Here is a 6005-nt window from a genome sequence, read left to right as displayed (position 1 = left end):
TAATTAAAATTACAAGTCTTAATTTCTCTGCAATAGTCCATGGGAGAAACATTAAGTGGTTGCACAAAAATTGACTGGTATCTTTTGTAATCACATTTATGTATCACCAAGTGAATGTGAGAGAAGCCCTATTCAAACAGTAGGAACATATGTAAAAATTGATGTACATGGCACCTCAGTGATAAGACTCATGGATTTGATTTATTCACAGTGTGATCATATGACCCAGGAATGCACTGCTCATATGGCCTGTCACATACAGGTCCTTTTCAAATAATTAGCATATTGTGATAAAGTTCATTATTTTCTGTAATGTACTGATAAACATTAGACTTTCATATATTTTAGATTCATTACACACAACTGAAGTAGTTTCAAGCCTTTTATTGTTTTAATATTGATGATTTTGGCATACAGCTCATGAAAACCCAAAATTCCGATCTCAAAAAATTAGCATATTTCATCCGACCAATAAAAGAAAAGTGTTTTTAATACAAAAAAAAAGTCAACCTTCAAATAATTATGTTCAGTTATGCACTCAATACTTGGTCGGGAATCCTTTTGCAGAAATGACTGCGTCAATGCGGCGTGGCATTGAGGCAATCAGCCTGTGGCACTGCTGAGGTGTTATGGAGGCCCAGGATGCTTCGATAGCGGCCTTAAGCTCATCCAGAGTGTTGGGTCTTGCGTCTCTCAACTTTCTCTTCACAATATCCCACAGATTCTCTATGGGGTTCAGGTCAGGAGAGTTGGCAGGCCAGTTGAGCACAGTAATACCATGGTCAGTAAACCATTTACCAGTGGTTTTGGCACTGTGAGCAGGTGCCAGGTCGTGCTGAAAAATGAAATCTTCATCTCCATAAAGCTTTTCAGCAGATGGAAGCATGAAGTGCTCCAAAATCTCCTGATAGCTAGCTGCATTGACTGCAGCTGACATGGCACCCCAGACCATCACTGACTGTGGGTACTTGACACTGGACTTCAGGCATTTTGGCATTTCCCTCTCCCCAGTCTTCCTCCAGACTCTGGCACCTTGATTTCCGAATGACATGCAAAATTTGCTTTCATCCGAAAAAAAGTACTTTGGACCACTGAGCAACAGTCCAGTGCTGCTTCTCTGTAGCCCAGGTCAGGCGCTTCTGCCGCTGTTTCTGGTTCAAAAGTGGCTTGACCTGGGGAATGCGGCACCTGTAGCCCATTTCCTGCACACGCCTGTACACGGCGGCTCTGGATGTTTCTACTCCAGACTCAGTCCACTGCTTCCGCAGGTCCCCCAAGGTCTGGAATCGGTCCTTCTCCACAATCTTCCTCAGGGTCCGGTCACCTCTTCTCGTTGTGCAGCGTTTTCTGCCACACTTTTTCCTTCCCACAGACTTCCCACTGAGGTGCCTTGATACAGCACTCTGGGAACAGCCTATTCATTCAGAAATTTCGTTCTGTGTCTTACCCTCTTGCTTGAGGGTGTCAATGATGGCCTTCTGGACAGCAGTCAGGTCGGCAGTCTTACCCATGATTGCGGTTTTGAGTAATGAACCAGGCTGGGAGTTTTTAAAAGCCTCAGGAATCTTTTGCAGGTGTTTAGAGTTAATTAGTTGATTCAGATGATTAGGTTAATAGCTCGTTTAGAGAACCTTTTCATGATATGCTAATTTTTTGAGATAGGAATTTTGGGTTTTCATGAGCTGTATGCCAAAATCATCAATATTAAAACAATAAAAGGCTTGAAACTACTTCAGTTGTGTGTAATGAATCTAAAATATATGAAAGTCTAATGTTTATCAGTACATTACCGAAAATAATGAACTTTATCACAATATGCTAATTTTTTGAAAAGGACCTGTAGTTGTCTGCTATACATTAAATGTCACATGCTTGGATTAAGAATAAATTTAAATTTAATAATACATTATTTATTTAAATCTCAGGTTCAAAAAGAGACCCACTATAGCTGAAATGGTTTTCTTAAATTTTATCTCTCAAAATGATAGGTGTCATGAGAAATGTGAAGATTAGCAGAAATAAGGTAAATCAATCAATCACGTTTATTTATACAGCGCTTTTTAACAAAACGGGATGTGTCAAAGCAACAGTTTTTAATAGGACAATAGTGTGTCAATAATGCAAAAGTTCCATGCTGCAGCAAAGTCAGATTGCAGAGGACTCATTTAGGACATTTAGGGATGTAGAAGTCGTCTCTAGCTGCTGATCCATCATCTGGTGACCTTGGAATAAGAAAGAAACAGACTAATATTAGTGTAGATGCCATTCTTCTTATGATGCAATGAGTACATCAGGTGTTATGAAAATTATTCCTGGTTCCGTTTGCCCTAATTAATGCAGCCTAACCATCCTTTAATGGACTTGAATTATAGAAATGTGTTAATGTGTTGTGTTGGCTGGGTTAAAGAGATGGGTCTTTAATCTAGATTTAAACTGACAGAGTGTGTCTGCCTCCTGAACAGTGTTAGCTAGATTGTTCCAGAATGTAGGCGCTAAATAAGAAAATGATCTGCCGCCACAGTTGCTTTTGATATTTTGGGTTTTTTTTAAATTTAGAGAACGCAGTGGACATGAGGGACTATAATGACAAGGCTGCTTGGTTTATATTTTTATGTATGTAATTGTAGGCCTATATTTTAAAATTGTATTGCATACCTATTACTGCCATAATAATGACTAATTTAAAATGTTTAAGTACTTTTCTTGTCTTTTTGTTCTTAACAGCTCCTACCCGCTGTGCTGGAGAAGTTATGAAATATTTTTGTTGTAGTTCATTTTGAATCGATTTCTTCGACCACACAACCCTGGTGTCTAAAAAACAGCATGTAGTTTGGCTGAGAATTTTTATGAGGGTGGTGGGAGAAAAACACCAACATTCTGGATTTGGATGGCACTGTAAATGTTGAAAATCGCTTGCATCCCCATGATTAACAGTTACCGACTGAATCTGGCTATTATGTGCTTTTATCAGGTGGAACCAAACTTACACCATTTTTCATACATCTCCATTTTTGCACCATTTTGGACTCAGTAGTATCAGATCTTCAGTGTTAGCTCCTTTGATCTGTCCAGATTTTGCAACTCCTCCAGGTAACTGAAGAATAAAATAAAAGATCAACCAATCATACAGAAATTGTCTACTGTTTTATAAATATAATGATAATGTAATACAGACCAACTGAGTACTCCTGCCCTGAGAGCAGCGCATAGTACACTAAAAATAAAGGTAATACTAACCTATTAAGTACTCCTGCCCTGAGAGAAGCACATAATTCAGTTTAGTACTGTTATTTTTACTCCTGCCCAGAAAGCAGCGCATGGTTTAGTAAAAATAACAGTAATACGAACCTATTGAGTACTCCTGACCCGAGAGCAGCGCATAATTTAGTTTAGTACTGTTATTTTTTACTCCTGCCCTGAGAGCAGCACATAGTACACTAAACATAATGGTAATACTAAAATACTGAGTACTCCTGCCCCAAGAGCAGTGCATAATTCAGTTTAGTACTGTTAGTTTTACTCCTGCCCTGAGAGTAGTGCTAATGTTAATGCTAGCGCTAACTGACTAATGAAATGTCACGGAGATTTGAACGAGTTCTGTTCTCGCTCATATCGGTATCACGGACAGCGCATTAGCATTGGAAGAGCATGTTTTACTCAATCTACCCCATAAGCAGCTTTGGTGCGATTGACTGATAAAGCAGTTGAATGAAAATGCATATGATATAATATGTAGTCGATGATTACTTGCTCTGTGCGTCTTTGCCGGCTATTTATCTCAGTAAACGTTAGAGTTATGTTGATCTATTAATATTTTTTTTATATAAAATACATGATAAATTCACTTACCTTGCAACAAATGCCTCCCACGAAGCGCTAATAACGTTTCTGTCTGAAGTATTCCCTCCACACGTCCAAATTTCCTGACCCCGCCTTTGCTTCAATTTCATTGGTTGAATCTGTCAACCAATCATTTTCCTTTCTGCCCTTAGAGCATCTTTGTGTAAGGGAAATTCCCATCTGCGATTGCTGACTGGTATCTGTTAATGTTCCTTAATATAAAATGCATCTGACGCCAATTACAGGAGATCGCTGGCAAATATGAGGGAACCGTTCAAAATATGAAAAATATTAATTTTACACCAAAGACCTGACACTTTTTTCCAAGGTATTTTATATGAACAAAAAATGTTTCTATTTGAAGGAAACTGCCTGCGATTGCTGACTGGTATCTGAAGTTAATGTTTATTAATATAAAATGCATCTGTCGCCAGTTACAGGAGATCGCTGGCAAATATGAGGGAACCGTTTAAAATATGAATAATAATAAAATATTTATGATAAAAATGAATGAAAGTAAAATAATAGCAACAACAATTAATACCAATAATACAATTCATTAATATTAAATGTATAATAAAATAACAAATACACAATAAAATAATTAGTTGATGATCAATTAAATAAAAACAATAATGTATTAAAATATAAAAAAAGTATGAAATAACTAGTAATAATATAGTTATTATACAATAAATGCAGTAAAAACAAAATAATTTTTATAAAGGACAATAGAATATGTATGAATATAGAAAAAAATGCTAGTATAATAAAAGACAAGGTAATGTTCGCATCGCAGCTTTTGTTGATGAAGCATCTCAGTGGGTGATTGATTGACCTGTGTAGTCAACTTCTCGCGGGATTGCTGTCTTGGATGGCGGTGGATAAAGTTGGGTGGTGAGTGCTGTCCCATCACACCATATCAATAAGAATGACCCAGGGCGTCCGGTGGTGTGACACGCTCATTTACCCATCTCTCATCTGAAGCACTCTTACCATAGCGAGACGCTGCTTTACATTCTTGCACCTGAGCGTGCGAATTATTACCTCATTTATTACCTCACCTTATTTTTTGTTTTGTTTTGTTTTTCCCTGCTTCCTGCTCATGACTCTCACAGTTTGACCTCTACCTTACAAAACGACTTAAAACACAACAGTTGGTATTTATTTTATACAACAGCTCAATGTTATTGTTCATCAATACATTTGTACTCAAGTTTCCCAAAGCATTTGTGCAAAATCATTGTACGTGTTTCACAACACCCAAAGATGCATCGCTCGGTGGGTGACAGAAGGTGTCGCTGACAGCTTCTTGCGAGATTGTTGACCTATAAAAATGACTGGTGGGAACCTTGATACAAAACATTTACACTGACGTATTTTAAGATATGCCAGTGCATATCTTCTTTCAGTTAAAACAGCCTAGACATGCATTTTAGTCTTATGCCTTGTCTGTGAAACCAGTGGATAGAGTAGCAAATAGTAGTAATAAAATATTAATAAAAAAAAAAAAAAAAAAAAAAAAATTAAGTGTTTGTTAAAATCCTTGCAATATTTTACATTAAACCATCAGAAATTAAACTCTCTTAAAGCACACTTCTCACTCTCAGGAGTTTATTTAAATTGTCTACGAACAATGTCCAATGCGAAACGTACACAACTAAATATAATTATAGGAAATGTATGCAGGTTATAATAGCACTTGTCAAAACAATGAATTAGACCAATACAGGTTTTTTTCTGGCCAAAATATAATTTAATTATTTGCTCAATATGTTATAAACAGTGAGGTATATATTTCTCAAACTGAAAATAGATTTAATTTCGTCCTTCATATAGCAAAATATATTTCAAAATGTATTTCAGGGTCATAAATATACATTTTCAATCTTATAGTAATACATTAAATACAAATGTATTTTTACTGTGAAGTAAAACATCACCAGGTCGTTGGTGCCCTGTGCAGTTATATATATATATATGCAATATATATATATATATATATATATATATATATATATATATATATATATATATATATTATTTTATTTTATTATTATTTTTATTTTTTTTTTTTTGTATTTCCTAATTTATATTCAGTTTCTTTAATTTACCATTATTTCTTTTAAACAAAACAATTTCAGAAATTTAAAATTTTAGATTGT

General features: G+C 35.8%; 1 long non-coding RNA gene across 1 annotated transcript; it reads right to left on the bottom strand.

The window, feature by feature from the left end:
• Positions 1–2114: 2114 nt before the first annotated feature.
• LOC127153593 (uncharacterized) lies at positions 2115–3992 on the bottom strand. Its single transcript, XR_007825297.1, has 3 exons — positions 3850–3992; positions 2988–3094; positions 2115–2222 (listed from the first exon to the last, which is right to left on the bottom strand). It is a non-coding gene; the product is annotated as an uncharacterized LOC127153593 (long non-coding RNA).
• Positions 3993–6005: the final 2013 nt, after the last annotated feature.

This window comes from Labeo rohita, chromosome 22 (genome assembly GCF_022985175.1).
Source record: "Labeo rohita strain BAU-BD-2019 chromosome 22, IGBB_LRoh.1.0, whole genome shotgun sequence".
In the NCBI taxonomy this organism is placed as follows: domain Eukaryota; kingdom Metazoa; phylum Chordata; class Actinopteri; order Cypriniformes; family Cyprinidae; genus Labeo; species Labeo rohita.
This window is presented reverse-complemented; position numbering and strand designations above follow the sequence as displayed.